This window comes from Callithrix jacchus, chromosome 9 (genome assembly GCF_049354715.1).
Source record: "Callithrix jacchus isolate 240 chromosome 9, calJac240_pri, whole genome shotgun sequence".
NCBI classification, from domain to species: Eukaryota; Metazoa; Chordata; class Mammalia; order Primates; family Cebidae; genus Callithrix; species Callithrix jacchus.
This window is the reverse complement of record NC_133510.1, coordinates 78,216,444-78,242,061: the sequence shown is the minus strand read 5'-3', so window position 1 is coordinate 78,242,061 and position 25,618 is coordinate 78,216,444. Positions and strand designations below refer to the sequence as shown.

General features: G+C 38.1%; 1 long non-coding RNA gene across 1 annotated transcript; it reads left to right on the top strand.

Moving 5' to 3' along the window:
* The first annotated feature begins 8,090 nt into the window (after positions 1-8,090).
* Positions 8,091-24,317, top strand: LOC118144461 (uncharacterized). The gene is made up of 3 exons (XR_004729271.3): positions 8,091-8,185; positions 16,260-16,478; positions 23,080-24,317. It is a non-coding gene; the product is annotated as an uncharacterized LOC118144461 (long non-coding RNA).
* The last annotated feature ends 1,301 nt before the right edge of the window (positions 24,318-25,618 follow it).

Genomic DNA, 25,618 nt, shown 5'->3' with positions numbered 1-25,618 from the left:
TTATTTATAAGATTATTAAGAACTATAAGGCATATTTATTATTTATAATAAATAATATTTTATTAAATAGATATGGCTGGGCATGGTGGCTCATGCCTGTAATCCCAGCACTTTGGGAGGCCAAGGTGTGGGGGGGTCACTTGAGGTCAGGAATTTAAGAACAGCCTGGCCAACATGGTGAAACTCCATCTCTACTAAAAATACAAAAATTATTTGGGTGTGGTGGCACACACCTGTAATTGCAGCTACTTGGGAGGCTGAGGCAGGAAAATCACTTGAACCCTGGAGGCAGAGGATCCAGTGAGCTGAAATCACACCACTGTACTCCAGCCTGAACAAAAGAGCAAGGTGCTGTCTCAAAAAATATATATACATATATATATATATATAAAATAAATGGTATATAATTAATAAATACTCATTCTTTATGAGATTATTTATAAAACGAATTATAAAGAAATTTTTGTATTCCTTTCTTCTATTCTTTGTACTGTCTATATTGGATAAGATAACTTATCAAATGGTTCTTAACCTACCAAATAAAAAAGGCATTGACGCATTTTATTAATAGCAACAGTCAATTCTTTAATATATTCTAAAGTTATCACTGTGGAGCATGCCCTTCTGAAATAAAAGAGGATGAGTTCATGTCCTTTACAGGGACATGGATGAAGCTGGAAACCATCATTCTCAGCAAACTGACACAGGAACAGAAAACCAAACACCGCATGTTCTCACTCATAAGTGGATATTGAACAATGAGAACACATGGACACAGGGAGGGGAACATCACACACTGGAGCCTGTCAGGGGTGGCAGGACTAGGGGAGGGCTAGTAGTGGGTTGGGGGATTGGGGAGGGATAACATTAGGAGAAATACCTAATGTAGATGACAGGGGGATGGATGTGGATGATGGGGGGACGGATGCAGCAAATCACTATGGTACGTGTATACCTAAGTAACAAACCTGCACATTCTGCACATGTACCCTAGAACTTAAAGTATAAATAAAAAAAAAGAAATGAATAGCAAAATTAAAAAAAAGAAATTAAAAAGATCTAAACAATTTTTGGTATTCATTTTGTTTACACACTTAATCCTATAGCTTTCTGTCTGATAAACCTCCTTCCATGTCTTCTAATTCTAAGGTTTGTCTAGGAATAGAAAGTTAAGCGTTAATTATTGAATTAGGGTATACATTTTTATTTAGGAAACAAACACATCTACTAAGAACATGCTAACTATGGGTACTAGCATGTGAGATGTAAATAGGAGCTCCATTAATTCAGAAATTTTACTATTTCTTTCATGCAACAGTAAAATTTATTCCTTTTTCAAAATTCTACTTAAGACACATTTTCTGTTGTTCAGATGAATCTAACTAATCATTTTAATATCTTGAAAAGCACACTGATTAGCAAAGTAAAGCTTAGGCTTAATATCTTAGCTAGGAGAATTTCTCTTTTCCATTGTAAAATACCTTTTTGAAAATTGGTATAAACGAATGACGTACAAATGAAATTTTATTACATGCATAGATTGTGTAGTGGTTAATTCAGCGCTGTAGGGTATCCATCACCCAGATAATGTACATTGTACCCACTAATTTCTCATTATTCCCCCCATAAATTATCCTTCCCTATATTTGATTATTTTAAAAAATCTAAATGTGGCCAGGCACAGTGGCTTATGCCTGTAATCCCATCATTTTTGGAGGCCAAGGCAGGCAGTTCATGAGGTCAGGAGTTCAAGACCAGCCTGCCCAACGTAGTGAAACCCCATCTGTACTAAAAAAAAAACAAAAATTATCCCAGTGTGGTGGCATGTGCCTGTAGTCCCAACTACTTGTGAGGCTGAGGCAGGAGAATCGTTTGAACCCAGGAGGCAGAAGTTGCAGTGAGCCAAGACTGCACCATTGCACTCTAGCCTGGGCAACAAAGCAAGACTCTGCCTCAAATTAAAAAAAAAAAAAAAAATCTGAGTGTATCTTACAATCAATGTCAAATGAAATTTGCTGCCATCAGGGAGAAGGTAAGTTGATAACTAGTTGTCAATGACTAAAAATATGCAAATTTAACAGGTGTACAGCCTATTGATCACCTCAATTAAGAGCCTTGTATTCATAACTTCACATTCTGGTAAAGTTTTAATGAAATGCATATCTCTGTCACGGGATCATGTTATTTTTTTTATGGCTGCACAGTATTCCGTGGCGTGCATGTACCACATTTTCTTTATCCAGTCTGTTACTGATGGTCATTAGGTTGATTCTGTCTTTGCTATTTTGAAGAGTACTGCAGTGAATGTATGTGTGCATGTGTCTTTATGGCAGAATGACATATTTCTCTGGGTATATACCCATTAATGCTCATTTGCTGGACCAAATGGTAGTTCTGTGTTTAGCTCTTCGCAAAATCACCATACTGCTTTCCACAATGGTTGAACTAATTTATCACTCCCACCATTTCATAAGTGACAACTTTTCTAAAGAAGACACACATGTGGCTAGCAAACATATTTAAAAAAATGCTCGACATCACTAATCATTAGAGAAGTGCAAATCAAAACCACAATGAGATACCATCTCATACCAACCAAAATGGCTATTATTAAAAACTAAAAAAATAATAGTTGCTGGGAAGGTGTTAGAGAAAAGGGAACACTTATACACTGCTTGTGGGAATGTAAATTAATTTAACCATTGAGGAAAGCAGTAAGGCAACTTCTCAAATAACTTAAATCGGATCTAGCATTTGACCCAGCAATCCCTTTACTGGATATGTATCCGAAGGAATATACATCATTCTACCATAAAGATACATGCACACATGTGTTCATCACAGTACTAATCACAGTAGCAAAGACATGAAATCAACATAAAAGCCCATCAACAGTAGGCTGGATAAAGAAAATTTGATATATATACACCATGGAATACCACATAGTCATAAAAAAGAATGAGATCATGTCCTTTGCAGCAACATGGATAGAGCTGGAGGCCATTATCCTAAGCAAACAGAAGGAACAGAAAATCAAACACTACATGTTTTCACTTATAAGTAAGAAGAAGGGAGAAATAGAGACTTCTTGAAGGTGGCGGAAGGGAGGAGGGAGAGGATAAAAAAGCTGCTTATTATTCCTGGAACCAGTGGCAGTGAGGTGAGTTGAGAATCCAGTGGTCCAGCAGCCAACAGCCATGATGGCAGTGTCAATGGTGTGTATCACGCAGCGGTAGGGCCCAGCTTTGTACCATAAGCAGATATTCCTGTCAGGGCCTTGTCTGTGTTCTCCTCTGGATAGGCCCCCAATTTCCATTCAGTTTTTACAGCATTTTCATTACATCAATAAAATTCTTCTATTTTTCCAAGAAGTTATTTTCATCTTAAATTAGCCAGGATTAGTTTCAGTGGTTTGCAAGCAAGAGGGCTTACTTCTTCAGGATTGGAGGGGGAAGATAGGCGAACTCTTCTGAGTTATACGTGGGGATTGGAATTTGAAATAAAATGTGAACAACTATCTCACCTCCCCCATTTCAGGGATTGCCACTCTGACCATCAGGTGTTGTTTTCAAGCTAGTGATTCTGGGGTGAGGAGGAGAAAGGCAGAGAAGACAGAAATGACAGCAACCTAGACGATGCTTATTTGGCATTCAATGGATTTACATTTCCTTAAAGTAAACTATTTGTGCTTTGTCTTTTACAATGTTTTGTTATGCTCTGTCCCCCACCCTGTGCATTCTTCCCCAGTTTCTTCTTAAGTCCTCTTCCTCCTTGTCATCCTTGTCCAGCTCAAATGCCCCTTCCTCAGAGATGCCCTTTCTTAGCACCTAAAGTCGTTTCTCATGTTTCTATCTCTCACAAGTCCCATTTTATTTTCTCAATAGCACTGACCCTCCCAGATCTATCTGATTACTGTTTATGTGTTTAAATCCCCCAGTCCTGTACCCTGTCTTGCCTCCAGCTATATCCCCAGTGCCTCAAACAGACCCAGCATGAAGTGAATATATTTTGGATGGATGGCCAGTGGATGAAGTCCAAACTTCTTAGCCTTTTAAATACTCTTTATACTTTCAAAATCACTGAAACTCATGTGTTTTTATATTCTTGTCATGTGGAGATTATTGGGGGAGGAGAAGTATCGACTATGTATTTAGTTGGACATAATCCACAATTTCTAAAGGCAGAGTTTTAAAAATGTAAGTAATATGCTATATTGTTGTCTATAAATTTAATTTTGTTAATATCAAGGAACTATCAAGGAACTTTTGAAAGAAGTTGAACTGTACAGAAAACCTAGTATATGACACTGTTCCCTTTCTCACAAACATTTTAATTTGATGCCAATAAAATATATTCATGTAAGTAATATAAAATTGTTCTTTGAGCATATTCTGGGTATCATGTACTATGTCCATTGCTGGAGAATTCGTTGTGAATAAAGTTAAACAGTCTTTGCACTTGGGGTGCTGAAAATTTTGTGAAGGATCCATGTAAGGAAACTGTTCAAAACATATGTGATAAGTGATATGACAGATCAGTCCAGAGTGCCATAGGAACATACAGGAGTGGTGCTTACCAGAGGTTGGAATGGAAGGTGGGTGATGGGTAGAGAGGCTGAGATCTTCTGGTGAGTTAGCTGAGAAGAGGGAAGAAGCAGGAGGGATGATGCAAGGGTGTAAAAATGAACCTCATGAAAAGGTCAGGCTGGAGCAGCACATGCTGACCACATCACACACACAGAACCAAGATCAGTTCACTGGTCCTGGGCCCCAGGTGTCAGACACAGCCTGTTTCCTCTAGTTGAGTTCCTCTACCATCATTCCAACCCTTGGGTATATAAATCCTCTCAATCAATGCACAACCTACATTTCACTTCTTCCAGGAAACCTTTCCTGATCTTTCAGATGGAAGAGGCTACTCTCTCCTTTGAACTCCTGTTGTTTATTGCTTATTTAGAGGCTGTCCCAGATGGCCACACAGGTTGTGCACTGCACAACTTGTCCAAGCGTGTGTGGCGGCTAGCTCTACCTACACATAGGTACTTATTAACACATCATTCTTTCCCGCTAGTCTTTAAGCAACTTGAGGGCACTTTCCATTGGCTTTTTCTGTATTTCCTTTTGTGCCAAAAATTCTTCACTGGATTAGTAATCCAGCTGTCTCTCTATCAGTATAAATTTGGCATGTCAGTGATATATTAGTTCAGTGAGAAACACAGAGAAAATCTATATATATATTTTGGAAAATGGTGAGAATTTGTTAAAGGTGTGTCCTGAATGGTATTTAAATGTGGCAGGAGTGAGAGACTGATCCTGCCCTGCCATGAAGCTTAGTTCAGCTCCTTTCTTTTAAATTTTGAAATTCACTTTGTGTTATCTCGCGACTATTTTATGGCTTCAAAGGATTCCCAAGAACTCAGTCTGTTGAATTTATCATTGAGTACCCATTGTTGTTTTCTTTCTCTTTTCTGTTCTTCTTATTTTTAACAGCATAACAGTCATTTGAATTGTCCATCTGTTAACCAGAAGGCCAACCTGATTTCAACTTTTAACTGCTTTCCTAATAGCTATGTTGAAAAACTCTTACATCTTACCACCATCTGGTGCCACTAGCCTCCGAAATCTTTTAGGCAGCCTGTGCTAAAGGGTGTGAGTGTGTTGAAAGACATATTCAGGAATTTTCTTTCATTGAAATTGCCTTCAGTAACAGAAAAGGTTAGTTTGTATCCCCCATCCTGGTTTTATTAAATTCAGTTAGACCATAAGGGTTATAACTGTTTTCGATGGTGTCTATAGTCCATAGAATTCTACTTTTCCCTCCTGGCTTTTTCACACACATACAGTTTCAAAACCAAAACCCCTTCTAACTCTCTTTATCTATCTTGGGGATTTGAGAGGCTCCAGGAAATATCCCCCTACCCTCCCACCAAATGATATCATTTTAGGTCTGGGAATTCCCACTTCTAGTTAATCTTTGAGGTTGCATCCCTGAAGGCAACTGTGAAAACACAAATGTAATCTAAAAGCAGCATCAAGTTAAGCCCAGAGAGCTTCAATTACTTCATTAAGGGGCACATGGCTGAGGAACGAGAAGCAGCACAATTTATTACTGATGGAAAGAAGGCAAAGGAAGTGAGTGTTGCCAGATGGTCTCAATGAAGGCTCTTGGCATAAAATAAAAATGTGTAGAACGATATATACACAATATTGGAATCTTAACAGTTATCAACATTACAATTTACAGCTGGCAATCAATTACATTACACTGATCAACCTAAAATGTTTTTTCTTTTTTCCCAAGTAGCTACATTTTAAAAAAAATTATCAGATTTTCTTTCTTACTGACTCAGAATTAAATCTGCTGCATTCCTAGAGAGATGGGCTACTCTGGATGCAACAAACCCCTCTACTTCAGCAGTGCTCTAAAATTGAAAGAATATGCAATTGATTTGACCACATTTGAAGAGGTGGTATCTAGGCTGAAAGGGAGAAAACTTACGATGAATTATAAATTATCAAGACAAGCTCTTACCGTAATTATAGGGAATATCTTTTCCAAGGAAACAAATATCTAACAAAGGACAAAATCACCCAGATTTGGATTTGGATGTTTTGAGAGTTTATTCGTGTATGCAAGCATAGAGACACTGCTTGACTAAATTTGAAGCAAGATTTCACGGTGAGAAGAGCTGCTATATTTTCTGTGTAACCAAGAGTAGTGATTCATCAGATTTCTTAGAATTAGCCCAAATCAGAACATGACAAATGAATTTTCAGTAGGAGAGCACTCTGTTTATTTAAAGGCCGTGTGTATACATTCAGCATTTCGGAGGTAAATGCTTTAGATTATTGAACTGCTAAGTAGATCTGCTTTTTAGAATGACAAACTTAGTATCAATTTCTTTTCTCAAAATATTTTATTTCAACAAATCTCCTCTCTCTCTCTCTCTCTCTTAGCAAAGATGAGGTTTCACTGTGTTAGCCAGGATGGTCTCGATCTTGTGACCTCATGCTCCGCCTGCCTTAGCCTCCCAAAGTGCTGGATTATAGGCATGAGCCACAACGCCTGGCCCACAAATCTCTTTCTTAAGTCTCTATGCAGTGTGCCAGACACTGTTCTGGGTTCTAGATATGACACCAAAACATGGTACCTATTTAGTCAGAAAGATTATCCAAAGAAGATACAAAGGTGATGAATGAAATGAGAATTTTAACACTAAAGATATTTAAATCTTTTTTGATAAAGTTACCCAATCTTATATTTTATGAGAATCAGAAAGATAATACTGATTTGAATTACGTGTTGATAAAAGAGAAATACTCAGTTTAACCATGCAGTCCTGTCCCACCTAGTTGGTGAACCACATTAACGTGAATGGGGAACCATGTCTTGTCTAGCTGCTCTGTACAGACACCCTTACTGAGATACCAGTAAGACTAACATCGAAACGGCAAATTGGTCTAGAAACGTGGGGCTGGCATAGCGAGCAAGTAAGACAGCCTTCTCCTGTGAAAGTAAGTCTGTCCCTAAGGCATGTCAGAGAGTGAAAATAACATAATTTGCTTAATTAGAAAAGTGAAATTTTATTAATTTTTTTTTCCTGGGAAGAAAACTCTGATACCAAATCTCCAGATCATTATGAGGTACTTGCCCAACCCAAGTGAAATGTAGATAAAAATTGTACATCAACCACCTGGCTATCTGTGTTGTTTATAGTCTTGAGCATCTACGGAATGAATAAATTTACAATGTGCCCAAAAAAGGTGAAATCTCATGGTGGGCACTGAGAATGAAGAGAGATTTAAATAGAGAACTTAAAGACCAATGTGACCTACTTCACATTTTTAGTTGGGGTTGGCCCTGAATTCATTCTGACTACCTTTCAGTCATCGAGCAGTTCTCGGAAATACTGAGGGTAGAGGAAACAAACCGTGAAATTTGGCTAGAAACACAGGGTTGTGAAAAGGGAGTAGTAGCCAGAAAAATAATTTGGTATCTTAACAGAAGGCTCTGAATGGCCAGTCAAGTTATTTGGACCTTATTCATTTATTCATTCAGTGAATATTTATTAAGCATTCATTCTGTGTCAGGAGCTGTTTGGAGGAATGAAAACTCAGCGTTAAACAAGACAAGGGTAGAGAGAAAAAAATCAACAAGGAAACCAACAAGAAAATATCAGGTGGTGGTAAGAGCTATGAAGAAAAAACAATGGACAGTGATTGAGATGACAGGGTTGATGGGACTCCTTGGTGGTCAAGGAAGACCTCTCTAAGTAGGTGACATTTAGGCTGAGACTCTGATGACAAGAAGCAAGCATCCATAGGACGTCCAGGGAGAGGGAACAGGCTGTAAAGTGGGAAGTGGTTGTATGACTGGAGAATAATGATTAAGGGGGAAGGACAGTTGGAATGATGAGGTCAAGTGAGGTAGGCAGCAGATCAGTTTACAGGTCTCTTATGCCATAGTAATGAGTTTGTATGTTTCCCTAAATGCAATGGAAGGTTTTAATGAGGGATGTGATAAGATATGATTGACGGATTTTTAAAAAAAATTCATTTGACTCTCGTATGCGAAAAATAGATTTGAAATGGGCAAAGCTAGAAGCAGGGAGACCAGTTTTTTGTAATTAACAAGGATATTTTCATAAGTAAATGAGAGGTGCTGGTACCTTGGACAAGGAAGATAGAAAGTGGAGCAAAGAGACAGATTTTGGATATATTTTGAAGGCAGATCTGACAGGACTTGTTTATGAAGGTTATGAGGGAAAGAGAGGAATTAAAAGTGACTCCTGAGTTTTTGGTTAATGAAATGTGAGGAAGCTGGAGGAGACTGGAGTTGAGCAGATTTGATGGGAGACCAGAGTTCTCTGAGTGAGAAGGAGCCATTTAGATTTCATTTATTTGACATTAGATTGGAAAATGAAGTGATGAAAGTTGCACTTTCAGGAGACGACATGTATCTGTGAGATTGTGTGTGGAAGGATCAGGGATGTAGTTTTAGTCTTAATTCTAACATTAGTTAACAATGTTACAGTAAAAGTTACATTTTGTTTTTCTCAATATCATTCATGATTGTTTATTAAAGCTTTGTAGGTACCAGAAACTAGGCAAGGAGTTGTGAATAGCAAGATGAATGAGAAATTTCCTAGGGGAGGAGCTTGCACTGTACCTGTCATTAGCAAGATCACATCTGACTCTAACACCAATTTTCAATTTTTACAGTCATGTTTCTGGCACAAGACCAAAGTAGAATGGGATTAACAAAATTGAACGCTTATTTCTGCCTGGGATTATTTTGAGTGGGCTAGGGCGAGGAAGGATTTGTTCAATCTACTTAAAGTTACCCCCAGGATTCCTCTGCATGCTAATTAGATGTTGATATGGTTTGGCTGTGTCTCCACCCAAATCTCATCTTGAATTATAGCTTTCATAATTCCCACGTGTTGTGGGAGGTACCTGATAGGACATAATTGAATTGTGGTGGCAGGTTCCTTCAGACTGTTCTCGTAGTAGTGAATGAGTCGCACGAGATCTGATGATTATAAGGGGCTTCCCTTCTCGCTTGGCTTTCATTCTCGCTCTTTGCCCGCCACCATGTAAGACGTCCTGTTGCTCTTCCTTCGTCTTCCACTATGACTGTGAGGCCTCCCAGCCATATGGAACTGTGAGTCAGTGAAACCTCTTTTTCTTTATACATTACCCAGTCTCAGGTGTGTCTTTATCAGCAGTGTGAAAACGGACTATTATAGATGTGGTCTATATACTCCTCACCATTCTCTGAATACATTTTAATTTTTCCTATCTTCTCCACAGTTGTTTCCTTTTTAGGTCTTCAACTATTACTAGGGGGAGGGACATTATTATATAAATTATCAACAGATGAGACACTGCCATGCATAGGAATGTTAAGCCACTTTGTGGGCAGAGGAAATATTCTGAAGAAGGCCACAGGGTATGGTGAGAAACAGAGCATCTGATGTAAAAACTACTTCTGGTAAAGCCAATTCATTTCTTTCTGTGACCCATCAGTTTGTATTTTAAAAGGCCCAGAGCTTTGCCATCAAAGATCTGAAATCATTCATCTCTAGTCCAGAGCCAAGCATAGTAAGAATGGGTACTCAAGAAAGGTTTACTCTTTGGTTGGGGGGTTGGCAAACCTTGTTTGTTGTGGTTGCTGTTGTTTGATTATGACACTAAAACTAAGACAACTGAATAGAAAGCAAAAATTAGAAGGGGTGATGGGACAAAGCCATTAATCTTTGGCTTTTCTTGTCCCCAGAACCGTTAGGTCATTTTCTTCACTTTTCAGTCCTTCAGATTGTTACTCCTTTGATGTGAACAGATTCCTCAGGGCATCATTGAAAGCTGGCAGATGTCTACTCCCCTTTGGATAGATGAAAAAAAGCAACAAGGCCAATGGCAGGAGCACATTATAGGCAGAAGGGCTGCTGTAAGCCAAGGCAAAGAGGGCCTGCAGATCCCACATTGCTCAGGGGAAGGTGATGTTTTAAAGGAACCATTCCCATCTGATCTAGATTGAAGGCTACATATTATTATTCATTATCCAATTCCATTTTCCATATTTACTTTTATTTCCCCAGAAACCCTTTATTTTCTGCCTAAATAGGAGACATTAGAGAGGAAGGCAGCAACCAAGGCAGACAAATCTGACAAAATAGTGTCAGGCCAAGGAATGAATGGCAACATGCAACAATATTTCAGGTGTTTCAGTGTGGTTTTTAAGTTGTTATTATTTTTTTTCTCTTGAATGTTTTTAGGTGTTTTAGTGCATATAAATGAGACTGTTCTAGGAAACTCACAACAAAATTCTGACCAAAGAGCATCTATCAGGGCATACTGCCAAAGGTTCTGTCAGGGATCCCAACATCTCTCAAACTTGCCCTCCATGGTGTCAGTGGAAGAAAGGTCTTATAGGGAAAGAGAAAATGAAAAAATGGAGGCAATGGCTCCTCATTGAAAGAGACCACACCAAGAGCAAAAAAAAAATAAAAAAAACCCTCAAATCTAGACTGGCCTCACATCTCACAGATGAGCTGAGAGTGGAACTGCTCACCTGCAGGAAAGAACGCAGGAAGCAGGAACTGTGCTGTGGTGTTATCTTGCTTGGTCATCGCATTCTGCTTTTATAAGTGACTCTGTGCTCATTTACTTTTTCTTCTCCATTCCTCAAGTAAAAACATTGAGGTAAGCATGATTTCTTTTTTCTTCCTTATCAGTTTTCAAAAGAAACACATCTTTAAAACTCTTGAAATGTTTATAAGGATTCCTTGTGCAATGAAGGGAAAATAGAAAATACAGATAAAGATATACACATCTTAAAATCACTTATCTCACTTCTCAAAGATAACTATTAATACTCTGAGTATTTGTAAGGAATTTCTTTTTTGACACCTTTCTTTCAAGGAAATAAGAAAAAAAATCACCTGTCTTTTTTAACATGTACATACACATAGAGGCATTAATGTATATTTAACATGTACATACACATAGAGCTCATCTATGAACTGCTTTTCTCACTTAGCAAGAGATCAATTAATGTTTTTAAGGCTGATTGTAAAATCTCTAAATAAATTTATCCACGTTAAATTTCAACTTTTCTCAAAAATTTTCCAAATGATCCTGAGAGTTTCCTGGGGCATCTCTATGAACTCTAAAAACAACCTTCTCTGCTATTTTTATCTGTCTTCTTCATTGCTTTGTCCTATTCCTATTAACAGCACAAATGTGGCTGTGTCTTCCTCCCCCCACACCCCTTTCCAGCAACAGCATCTTTGCTGCTGCTGACGGCATCTGCTGTCTGGGAAAATGTTCCTGATGCCTAGTGCCTGAGATATAGTAGTCTCCCCTTATCTGCAGGGCATGCATTCCAAGACCCCCCCAGTGGATGTCTGAAGCCTTGAATAGGACAGGACCCAATTGCCATCCATTGGAACACATTTCTGTTCATGTCTTTTACCTACAAATTTAATTCCTTTTTCATCTTAACTAAGCACTTACCATACACTGTGATACATTTTTGCAGTTTGAGGTACATAAGCAAAACTAGTACAAATTTATTTTTCCTTCGTTACAATTTCCTGGATAGACAATTTGTTCTTATTATAGATCTTATTAACCTCTGCATTTGATTTTGTTTCTTTCCTTATTGAGTCGAGAATTTTCACCTTTCCACTTAAAGGAAGCACTTTGCAGCTTCCTGTTGGCATATTTGAATTGCTAGCATCACAACTCTTGTACTTTGGGGCCATTATTAAGTAAAATAAGGGTTACTTGAATGCAAGCACTGTGTACAACAGTTGATCTAATCACTGAGATGGCTACTAAGTGACTAATGGGCTGGTGGCATGTATAGCATGAAAACACTGGAAAAAGAGATGATTCACACCCCAGGCAGGATGGAAAATGATGCACAGTGTAAAATTTATGAGTTGCTTGTTTTTGGAATTTTTCCATGTAATATTTTTAGACTGTTATTGACCATGAATAACAGAAAGCACCAAAAGTTAAACTGGAGGTCAGCGTGACTATGTATATATATCTGCACTAAGTGCCATGTCCTAGTCTTATTAATGTCATTGAAACTAACAGAGGAGTTTTTTGTTTGTTTGTTTGTTTTGTTTTTGAGACAGAGTCTCACTCTGTCACCAGGCTCCAGGCTGGAGTGCAATGGCACAATCTTGGCTCACTACAACCTCTGCCTCCCAGGTTCAAGTAATTCTTCTGCCTCAGCCTCCCGAGTAGTTGTGACTGCAGGTGTGTGACCACCACGCCCAGCTAATTTTTGTATTTTTATTAGAGATGGGGTTTCACCATGTTGGCCAGGATGGTCTTGATATCTTGACCTTGTGATCCATCCGCCTCGGCCTCCCAAAGTGCTGGGATTACAGGCTTGAGCCACTGTGCCCAGCCAGGAGTTTTTTTTTTTTTTTTCACTCTGAATGTATCTGATTTTTTTGTCCCTTATTCCTTTTATTGAAGCTTCCCCTTTCCCTAGTACTTGTGCATTCATCTGCTCATTCGGTCAACAAATGCATGAACTAGGTATTAGGAACAAAGTAGAGAGCAAGACAGACATGGTACCTGGCCTCTTGAAACTGATAAAACAAAAACTTCAGCTGAATTAAATTGAAAGGGGTATACTTGACCAATGAACGATTCACGAATTGGTTGGCCTTCCCAGCCAGAGTAGGCTCAGGGACTCCAACGAAGCCATGTTGTGGAAGAATATTTATGGACATAAAAAGGAAAGTGGCATATAGAGAATGGAAGTGAGGTACAGAAACAGCTGGATTAATTATAGCTCGGTGTTTGACTTATTTGAACATGGTTTGAACATTTGGCTGCATTTGATTGGCCCAAACTCGGTTATTGGCACAAGTGCGGGCTTCAGTCTGTTTATACCTCTATTTGTTATAGTTCACAATGTACAAAGAAGCCCTTAGGCCAAACTTAAAATACGTAAGGAGGCAGGGTTAGGCTAAACTGAACAGAGCCTATAGTCAAGTAGAAGAAACAGCCGTTAGCTGGTAAACACACCAAAAAATGTGTGTGTTACTAGGAAGGAAGACTGCAGATGCTATACGGAAGAATAATAAAGCATTGCTGTGGCTTTGAGGAGGCTGCTCTCTGGAAGCGAGTCCACGGGTGCTGGGAAAATCATAACCTGAGAATCAAGTACCATCTTGTCTGAAAATCATTTCCACCCTGGTGCTCTAGCCCATTTTTCTAGAGCTCACCTTCTGGACCCAGCCTCATCTCTTCCAGTGTGCTTTTTCTCCAAGATTCCTTGTCCTTCGATGAGTTGTGCAAGCTGCTATCCCAAATCTGATTTTTCAGAATCTTAAAATAAACTCTGTTTTCAAACACAGTTTCAAGTCAATTCCTTTTTATATACCTTGATGTACAGTGATAGATAGAAATAGTTTCAAAGTGGCAATTCCTCAAGGATCCAGAACTAGAAATACCATTTGACCCAGAAATCCCATTATTGGGTATATACTCAAAGGATTATAAAACATTCAATTATAAAGATACATGCACATGTATGTTTATTGCTGCACTGTTTACAATAGCAAAGACTTGGAACCAACCCAAATGCCCATCAACGATAGACTACATAAAGAAAATGTGGCACATATACATCATGGAATACTATGCAGCCATAAAAAAGGATGAGTTCATGTGCATTGCAGGGACATGGATGAAGCTGGAAACTTCATTCTTAGCAAACTGACACAAGAACAGAAAACCAAACACCGCATGTTCTCATAAGTCAGTGTTGAATAATGAGAACACATGGACACAGGGAGGGCAACATCACACACCAGGACCTGTTGGGGGGTGGGGGGGCTAGGGGAGGGATTGAGGAGGCATAGTATTAGGGGAAATTCCTAATGCAGATGACAGGAGGATGAATGCAGCAAACCACCATGGCATGTGTATACCTATGTAACAAACCTGCACAATCTGCACATGTACCCCAGAACTTAAAGTATATAAAAAAAGAAATAGCTTCTCAATAAAGAAAATCTAATTATCCAGTATAGAAAATATTTATAATCAAAGAAACTGCTTGATGAGATATTTATTATTTATTAGAGTGTTGCTTTTGTTTTGCTTGAGACAGGGTCTCACTCTGTTGCCCAGGCCGGAGTGCAGTGGCACAATCAGAGCTCGCTGCAGCCTCCACATCCCAGGCTCAAGCAGCCCTCCCACATCAGTCTCCCAAGTAGCTGAGACCACAGGCATGTGCCACCATACCCAGCTAATTTTTGTATTTTTGGTAGAGACAGAGTTTTGCCGTGTTGCCCAGGCTCTGTTAGAGCGCTTATACTACTCAGTGTTCCTATGTAATACAAGGATCATATGATAGCTTTCACAACTGTAAAAGAATAATAGGTTAGAAAGAAAAATAACTTTTTTTCCTTAAACAGGTTTCCTTTTGTCCTTTGAATTATAGAGTTTTCACATGAAAGACAGAGGAAGACAGAGAAAGACGGCATGAGGGAAGGAGAGAGCTCACAAAGCCTGCTCCCTGAGAGAGAGAGAAAGAGAGACAGAAAGGAAGAGAGCACTAAATGATTATAGCATTTTAAGTACCAAGGTTCTTAGCACTCCTCAGCTTTTCTGGCTTAATGACCTAATATGAATGAGATAAAGTTATACTCCACTACCTTTACTTTTATGGAGTTAGGCAAATGTCTCCTCCATTTTTTTCAGCAATTTCATTTTGCTTTAATGGCATTTCTCTCCTCTCCTTCTCTGTACACAGACCGGGTGACAGGGACTGATAATGGGTAATGAGTTGTTTCATAATAGAAGTTTATGATAACGTTAGGCTCATAAAGACTTCCCGCATTCACAGGAGCCATTTATGTAAATACATGAAGAAATTATAGGTCTGCCATGTCTTAGGAGAACAGCGCCTGGAAGCCTGCACTTCAAAACGCTTTTGGGTTCCTGAGTATAACTTCTGTGCAGAAATGAAAAGATGTGCATTCACAGCTTAGTAAGTTGTCAGTGGCATGTTATGAATTAGAGCATCGCTCAAGAGGCTGTTTCTCTGCTCATTATTAAATCTGCAGTTGCTTTTGTTTTGTTTTGTTTTGTTTGAGACAGGGTCCTGCTCTGTTGCCCAGGCTGGAGTACAGTGATGCCATCTCAGCTTACTGCAACCTCCACCTCTGTGGTTCATGCATTTCCCTTGTCTCAGCCTCCTGAGTAGCTGGGATTACAGGCATATACCATCAAGTTCAGCTAATTTTTAATTTTTTAATTTTTTTATTTTTAGTAGAGACAGGGTTTCCCCATGTTGGTCAGACTGGTCTTGAACTTCTGAGCTTAGGCAATCTGCCTGCCTCGGCCTCCCAAAGTGCTGGGATTACAGGCACGAGCCACCACACCCACCCCTCCTGTAATTGTTTTTTCACCATGGCACTTTTTATCTTCAATCATCAAGCTACTTCCAAAAAAAATCTTATGAAACTATTTTTTCCTGTAATCCCAGCTACTTGGGAGACTGAGGTAGGAGAATTGCTTGAATATGGGAGGCGGAGGTTGCAGTGAGCTGAGATTACGCCACTGCACTCCAGCCTGAAACTATTTTTTTTCTTCAAACTACTTCTTATATAATTTCCAGTTTCTCAGTAGGTACTTCTAATGGTTTAAGTTACCTAAAATGTTACCTTGTTATATGATTGGATTGTGCCACATTGTTGAATTTTTCATGTGTTTTCCCAGGCTTGCTCCTGCAGTGGTAGTGGAGTGAGGAGCCAGAAAAGGGACCAGGGGCTGGGGTGCAGAAGAAGGTGATGTAAATACCTGTGCCAACCTGAAGCAGCCCCTTCAGTTCTAAGTTTATAATCCTTCAGCTGGGCAAGATGTTGAAGATCCACTTGTTTCAAGAACACTCTTGTATCCTTGCCAGAATAGCACGTTCTTTACCCTGCGCCTCTGAAGGTATCAGTCTATATTTAAGGCAATAATTATGTGGACTGTCGGTCTTTCTTCAACAAGAGAGATGACATTAAGACTCACTGTGGTAATATTACCATTCCAGTATATGTAAAATCTTGTGAAAAAGACTATATACTGCTTAAGCAAAATTTTGCCTTTCACACACAAAAAAATTCCTCCGATTGTTCAATCAGTTGGTATTGTGGAAACCTGGAACCTCTTTATGAAATGCAGCATTTCCAAATGGACTTAAAATTGACCATTTTGCAGACATAATGGCAAGTGTATTTCATCAGAAATAATAATGGCTATATGATGAATTGATCATTTATTCTCTGCCACACAATCATGCCATCTATGTGATCTTTCTTAATCCTTACAATACCCTGTAAGTAAGGAAGCTGTTATTATTTTTGTATTGTAGGTGGAGAAGCTGAGGTTAGAAAAGTGAAGTCACATGTTCAGTTTCATGTGCCTAGAAAGTGGTGGAGCCAGGATGTGACCTCTCTTCTGTGTGATCACAAAGCTCATGCCCTAATCACTAACTTGAACCTCACAGAATTCACATTAAAGGACAGATTTTGACAATGATTTGGTTGGCTCAAAAGTGAAAATGTTGCTGAAGTAAGAATATGGTAGAATTTTCTTTCAGAAATTTTCAGAAAGTATTCATACTTGCTATAAAATGAATGTTTGTGTTTCCCCCAAATATAGATGTTGACAATTAATCCCTGATATAATGGCATTTGTGGGTGAAGCCTTTGGGAGTTCAGGGTCAGGAGGAGCCTCATTGAATGAGATCTCATTGAATGAGATCAGTGTCATTATAAAAGAGACTTCAAAGAGCTCCTTTACCTTTTCCACCAGGCGAGGACACAGCCAGAAGACAGCGGTGTCTACAAACCAGGAGTCAGGCCCTGACCAGACACTCAGTCTTCCTGTGCCTTGACCTTAAACTTTCCCGCCTCCTGAACCGTGAAAAATAAGTGTCCGTTGTTTAAGCCACCTGGTCTATGGCATTTTTTGTTATAGCAGCCCAAATAGACTGAGACAATGCTCATTTTGTGGAACTAACTTTCTGCCTGGTATACATACATTCATTAGAAGATAAGTACAGTATGCAGTTTATACTTTGCCAGTTTTTTTTTTTTAAAGCAAATACTGCATGATTCTCACCCTGGAACAAAAAATGGCTTGAGATGAGCAAGAATCCAGGTCACTGTTAAAATGCCTCAGCACTTTTTAGGTATTTTTAAGTTAAGATATTTTTGTATGAACACAATGACATACCTAGAATATATTCAATAGCCATAAGAGCTGAAGAATCTCACAGTCTTCCAGGAGAAAACTTTCATCATTACTACCATTTTGTGTGCTAAAGAACAGGCATATTAAAATATTTCAGTACTGATTATAAAATAGTGACAAACATTAAGCATTTAATGTGCCAGATACTCAATATGTGCCAGACCTTTTTTCACATTACTCTACAAACTAGATACTTCCATTTTACAGATGATAAATTTGAGACAGAAAGTCACATAATTTCTCCTAGCTCATACAAAGTGTCGGAGTCATGATGAAAGGCAGGCATCAAGTACAATCTCTAGAATCTGCATTCCTGGTCACTCTATAACATGGCCTCTTCTGTATATGCTTCTGTATTTGCACATTAAACATACCACATGTTGCTATTATGTTTAAATTGCATATTACATTTATTTTCTGGAGTCACTTTCCATGGTGACTGAAATTCGTAATGGTAGCTATGGCTTAAATTTCTTTCTTTTTTTGTTTTCTGAGTCTCACTCTGTTGCCCAGGCTGGAGTGTAGTGGCACCGTCTCAGGTCACTGCAACCTCCTCTTCCCAGGTTCAAGGGGTCCTCATGCCTCAGCAGCCAAAATAACTGGAATTACAGGCATGAGCCACCATGACTGGATAATGTTTGTATTTTTAGTAGAGACAGGGTTTCCCCATACTGGCCAGGCTGGTCTGAAACTTCTGACCTCCAAGTAATCTGCCCACCTCAGCTTCCCAAAGTGTTGAGATTACAGATGTGAGTCACCACACCCAGTTCAAATTTCTGTAATTATCTCATTTGTTCAGTAGCATTTTTGGGGTTTTATTTCTTTTAGTGCAGAATTATTATGATACTATACTTTTTCAGTTCATTCATTAATTTATCCAGCATGTTCTGCATGTGCTAGCTGTGACACACTCTACTCGGCCTTTGAGGGAGTTACAAAGACTATTACTGCTTTCAGCAACCCACAAGTTGAGGGAGAAGGCAGTGTAATGGAGTAAGGCACAGCCAGCTTGACGACAGCACAGGATAAAGAAAAACAGTAACATAGGTGAGAATTAAGCATTTAGAAGTTGAAAGATGGGATTCATTTTTATCAGGATGCGGTCAGGAAAGACTTGTGAAGGAGATACCATCAAGGATGTCCTAAAGGATGAATTTTTCCTATCAGGGATGTTCCATTTGGAAGGGACCTCAGAGACACTGTGCTTAATTCTGTCATCATAAAGGAGAGAATGCTGAGAACCAGAAACGCTGAGTGATTTTCCAAGGTCACACTCTCCCATCTGTAACTTCTACTTCAATTTCAAACCCGAATGCTTGTTTAATGCTTTCTAAAAATAGTGTTGACAGATTTGTCCTGAGTTTAGTACTAGTTACCTGACTCACATCTTAAGGATACTCTCAAGAACCAAATAAAATAAAATAAGATGTAGTAATTAGTAAAAAATCATTAAGGAAAAGTAATGCTGACTGGTCAACTCTAATGTAGAGTCTGACAGATAGAGTGCCAAGTCAGGCTTGGAAGAGAGGAGGAAGTAGCAGATGGAGTTTTATGCTAGTAATGACAGCAGGTGGGAAACAGGTAATAGCAAACAGATGGGCCCCATAGTATATAAAGACCACCAGCATCTAGTGCTTTGTTCCCAAATAGTAATAAGATTCAATTCATTTCTTGTAAAAATCTTATTGAACACAAACTGATTATTAGGTATAAAGTTAGGTATCACAGAAGGACAGTTTAAAAATAAAGCTGTTACTATACTGAAACTCAAGAAAAGCAGGAAATACAAATACAAAAAAAAAAAAAACAATAGAATACAAACAGCACAAATAAACACTGCAAGAAAAACAAAGTGTTGGAAGAGTCTGGTCTGTAAGGGTAAAGGAGTCAGAAAGCAGAAGGAAAGCTTCAAGATAAAGAAAGGCTCAGAAGCAGGTAAATAGATGCCAGAAAGGATTGGCTTGTGGATGGCACAGCATTGCGAGACAAGCAGACGTGTGTCATGGAAGAGTGGGATAATTAGGTGGTCCAGCCCCTAAACATCACTGTCTGGCTTGGAACAAGACACTTAAACCCTCTCACCTTCCATTTCTTTATTTCTGAAGTGAGATAGTTTCTATAACCCCTTCCAGGTTTAGGAGTTAGTAATCTGTAATACAGAATCTTCTTACATTTCTTAGACTAATATTTTCCAAAGTATGAGGTGTGTGCTGCCAGTGAAACGGAGATTTTAAAGAGTACATATGTAATATTTATGTTAGTAATTACATAATTTTTAGTCAGGTTGTCTCCTATTTAAAGCAAGTGATAGTGATTTTTATTTTTGTAGTGTTAGAAGTTTTCTTTAAAATTTTTATTTAAATAAAAAATGTGTATCAAGTTATAGAAAAAATCTAAGTATTTCCATTGATGTGTGACATTTTTTAATTCATACGTGTTTTCTGTGCATACTATAACATAGCTGTGCTTCTTTTGCTATCATTGATGGATTCATTCACTGAACAAATATTTACAGAGTACAATCCAGATTGTCCATCCATTGACAATCTGGTAAACAAAAGAAACAAAAATCTCTGCCCTGTGGAGCCACCATTCTTGTAAAGTGATATTGACAATAATAACAAACATGATAAATAAGTATATAGGGTCTTAGTAGGTTATAAGTGCTAGAAAAAAATAGGGCAAGACAGGACTGGGAGGGCTAAAAGGTATGTGACAGATGAGATGGTCAAGTAGTCTCTTTAGGAAGGAGCCACTTTATCAAAAATTTCAAAGAGTTGAGGGAATGAGCCATGTGAGTATTTTAGGGGAGGAATAATATTACACTTACCATTGAGTAAAACTGATGTTCCTACACCCTGGGCTTACATATGCCCATCTTTATTAGGGGAGAAACATTAGAACAAAGCTTAAATTCATGGTGATATCACTATGCCAGGAAACACAGAAAAAAGTATCTTTTCTTTGAAGGGGAGGGGAGAAGGGAGGAGATATAGTCTAATTTGAGACACAATTTGAAATGCTAGAGGGACATATTATGAAAAAACCCAACAAGCTGATGGATAGATGGAGATGATATTTGGAATTTGATGTAGATTTTGGAGTGATTTTTATAGCTTTTATATTTAAAACTGTGATATTGCCTAGAAAAAAGAGGTAAAACAGAACCTTAGCAACCCCTTACTTCTGTAAAAGATGGGAGGGTGGACAGAGATGGAGGAAACTAACTTGTACTGTGTGCCAGGCCCCAAGCTAGCAAGGCAGTTTGCATACACCGTACATTGATTGCACAAGAGGTAGGCAATGAATATGTAATAAACATGTTTATTTTTCAAGTTTTCTAGAAGAGGTGACAGAAGATAGTGGTGGGCAAATCTGTGATCTCTAAAGTAAGAGAGGTTGGATGTGATGGCTCACATCTGTAATCCCAGCATTTTAGGAGGCCAAGGCAGGAGGGTCGCTTGAGTCCAGGAATTTGCCAGCCTGTGCAACATAAGGATTCCCCTATCTCTACAAACAATAATAATAAAAGTTAGCCTGGCATGGTGGCATTCACCTGAAGGCTTTGGGAAGCTTAGGTGGGAGAATCACTTGAGCTCAGAAATTTGAGGCTTCAGTGAGCTATGATCAATTGCATTCTAGCCCAGGTAACAAAGCAAGACCCTGTCTCTAAAAAAATAGTAATAATAACGTGAGAAAGACCTGGGTCCAAATAACCGTGGTGGAGCTTTAGGTGACTGCCTAACTTCTCTGAGCTGACTTCTTCCTCTAAAGCACAAGGCTGGTGACAGTAACAGCATCACTGGGTTGTTGTGGGACAATGTATGTCAAATCTCCTGATACATAGTAAGACTTCAGTAAATGCTGGCGATTCATTTAAAGTAAAATCAAAAGATAATATGGTAGCTTACAATAATGAACTAATTTTTATGGCTGTGTTATTTTAAAACCATGAGATATTTGAGAATTTTTATTTTCATACTAGCAATGAAGAAAATTCAGTTAAACAAGAACTTCCAGAAATTAAACAAGTTTTTTTTACTTTTTCAATTATTAAAAAATTCTAATGGGATCAGTTTTATTTTTAAAATTTAGTTGGTTTTAAAAATTAAAAATCCCTTTAGACTTTGGCTGTTCTCTGCAGAAAAATACATATAAGTATACTAAAAATTTTTCCAAAATTTGGAAATAAAGCAAAATGACAACTGTAGCGTTCCCAAGTGTTGGTTGAGCCGTGTCCAACCGGCTTGACTAAGATTCATCTGATTTTTGGGATATAGCTTTGCCTGATTACTGTTTACTATTCATTAGAGCCCAAATTATAAAGTTACAACTTAATTTGTAGAAATGTCATAGGATGACAATAATTTTTGTCTAGATGAGATGCCAATGATTTATTTCTAAAAAGAAGATGATCGTAAGTAAAACTTATGTTTGTCACGTAGTTTTGAATCTGATTTAACAATCATATTCCACCATTCTTTCTTAGAGTTTCATCAGTCTCTTGTATCCTTCTTTGAACTATTTTTGACTTCTTGCTGGATCCTCATTAATCAAATTAAGTAAATCTTTGCCATACTATGCTTCACTATGAATTTGTATGAGAGTTACATTTGTAATTCTTTGTTGTTAAGAGAGAATCTCTCTATGTTACCCAGGCTGCAGTGCAGTAGTGTGATCTCAGCTCACTGCAACCTCTGCCTCCTGTGTTCCAGCCATTCTCCTGCCTCAGCCTCCCTAGTAATGGCGTTTACAGGAGCATACCACCATGCCCAGCTAATTTTTTATATTTTTAGTAGAGACAGGGTTTTACCATGTTGGGCAGGCTGGTCTTGAACTCCTGACCTCAAGTAATCGACCTGCCTCAGCCTCCCAAAGTGCAAGGATTACAGGTATGAACTGTACCTGGCCAAACATTTAAAACTTTACAAAAATTACACTTTAACATATAATGTATCAGAGTTTAAGCAAAACCATACATACTTATTAGTTTATGCAGTTATTCAAATATACATTTATAGTGTATTTTTAGTATATTTAATATAAGTATATATTTTAATAACTATATATCACATATGCACATATTTATATGCATATCTATGCATGTAATATGCATTATGTATTATATATGTAAATGTATACTTATATAAATATATTTGCTTATATTTTGCATATAAATATATATATTTACTTATATATACAATTAAGAAATATGTATTTCTTATTTTCCCATTTTCAGTTCTTATAATTTTCAATTAAGAAATATGTATTTCTTAATTGTTATTTGTCTTTACAGTGCTTTGGAAACTGATGAAGAGGTGTGAGTTTGTATAGCTTCTCACCTGGTGCTAGCACCTGAAGTTCACAGACAGTTGGGCAAAGAAGATGGATAGGAAACAGAGGAAGCAAAGACAAGCTGAGTGAAGGAGAAACTGGTACCTTCCATCATGGAGCTAAATATGCATCTGCTCCAGAATTCAGGGAAGTTGATCCAGCAGGAGGATCTGGCAGGAGCCCAGCTGCTGCCTCTCACCAACAAGGTGAGCTTGTGAATAAGACAACATGCATGAGTTCCAACAGTGCCTGGAGCCCCGCATCCATCTTCCAAGCATAAAATAACAAGATGGCTACTGCTTCACTTCCACTTTCTACATCTTACACAAAATGTCTCTTGAGGGCCACACTGTCCGAGAAATCTGCAGAAAAGACATATGGAAGATAGAGTTCTAATGTAGCCAAGTTGATACAATACACATCTATCACACAGTATTTATCAGAAGATTTGGTGAGGGATGGGTGGGTACACAGATGCCCTAAACCCCATTGATAGATAGCCTAGAGGTTTATAAGCCTTGGATTATTAAAAATCTCTTTTCTAGTGTTCATGATAATAGGAATGGCATCAATGACTCAATTAAGAAAACACCACCTTCTGAATTTAGGTTTATCTGTGTCAATGAGTTTTAATAGCTGGAAACATTTGTATTTTAGTTACCTTTCTAATTTTTTCTTTACTTGAGAGCCTGTCAGTCCGCTCTAAGTATTAAGGAGTCATAAAATTCTTAACAATGCCTTTTTAAAATATAAGTTTTATTTTCTAATTTTTCAAGCAAATGCACATATTATTTAAAATGTATATGCCCCTGCCTTTAGTCATAATTAAATAAAATACATGAGTGCTTTTTCCTTGAAATCAGATGTATCAGGTAATTTTAAGCCATGGAATTGTGTTAAAGTTATTGCCATTCATTTTGAATTTTTAAACTTATTGAGCACTGGGTCCCTCTTCATTCTTACCCTAGCTTTTTAGTTTTGCCCTTATGAATCTTTTGAGTTAATAGAAAACCTTTCAGTTAGATTGTCTCTTGATCTTTTGACCAGTCTTCAACTTCATAGAAAGTAGGTAGCCTCTGCCCATCTGCTTACTGACACAACGAAAAGCCTTTCTATTACTAGATGCTATCTAGTGCTAGAAAATAATAGCTGAAATATTGGGAGCTTTATGCAGTGCTACTTTATTGCTATGGGAACTTAGACAACTCTCTTTCCTGAAAACTGTTTTAACAAAAAATTGCTTCATAGGATTTCAATGAACATTTTTCCATTGTTAGACGGTTCTCAAAATCTTACATCTTGTAATGGAATTTGATTATACAAGCTTATGTAAACATTGATAAAAAGAAAAAGAAGTCTTTTTCTTTGTACCCATTTTCCAATTTGTACCTACGATACTTTCTGGTATTATATCATGGAGGCAAAAAATACAGCAATTGATAGAAATATGGTATGAGGGCAAAAAGTGATTTGAGATATTTAAAACCATATTCACTCAAAAATTACATCCATTTAGAAAATAATTCTTACAGCTCTTTTGTTAGAAAGTAAACAAGACTTCTTAGGTTCTGGCCTTATGATCTAAACAGAAAATTTATTTCCTGTATCTTTTCTGTACAATTACATTTATAATTTCTTAATTTTCATAGAAAATAATCTCATTTTAATTAATGCTCTTGTGGACTTATGCATAGCATAGTGCCCTAAAATAGACAATACTCAATACACACTTGCTGCATGAGAAAGGATGGAACAAATGAATACATAAATTTGTGATACTGTATTTGTCTGATTATCATCAACTCTCTAATTTCTTTTTCTTTTTTTTTGAAATGAAGTCTCGCTTTGTCACCCAGGCTGGAGTGCAGTGGCACTGTCTCAGCTCACTGCAACCTCCACCTCCTGGGTCCAAGTGATTCTCCTGCCTTAGCCTCCTGAGTTGGTGGGATTACAGGTATGCGCCACCACACCCAGCTAATTTTTGTACTTTTTTAGTAGAGACAGGGATTCACCACGTTCATCAGGCTGGTCTTGAACTCCTGACCTTATGATCTGCCCGCCTCGGCCTCAGCTGAGAGATTACAGGTGTGAGCCACCACGCCTGGCCTCGGCCCTCTAATTTCTAACATCAATTAATGTTTTTACTTTGAAAGCACCTCCTCTATACTGAGGTATAACTTCATTTCTACCCCAATGTGGTGCACACTGTTGATACTGAGAGATGTGATGTAACCACGTCACTGTGGCAGGTCTGTAGGATCCCACAAACCACATGGAGTCCAGAAGTTCTCTCTCATTCTGGGGAGACTTCTCTAACTAAGGAAAACCAAAATCATGTTACTGCCATTGCAGATGGTCCCAACTGCCCCTGAGGACTGCTCTTTGCTGTCTTACCCTCAAGTTTAAACCTCTATATTGAGCACCAACCCGCACTCCCCATCTTAAAATCCTGTTAAAAATCTAATTCATTCTTTGACTTTCACATAAAACAACTTATTGTT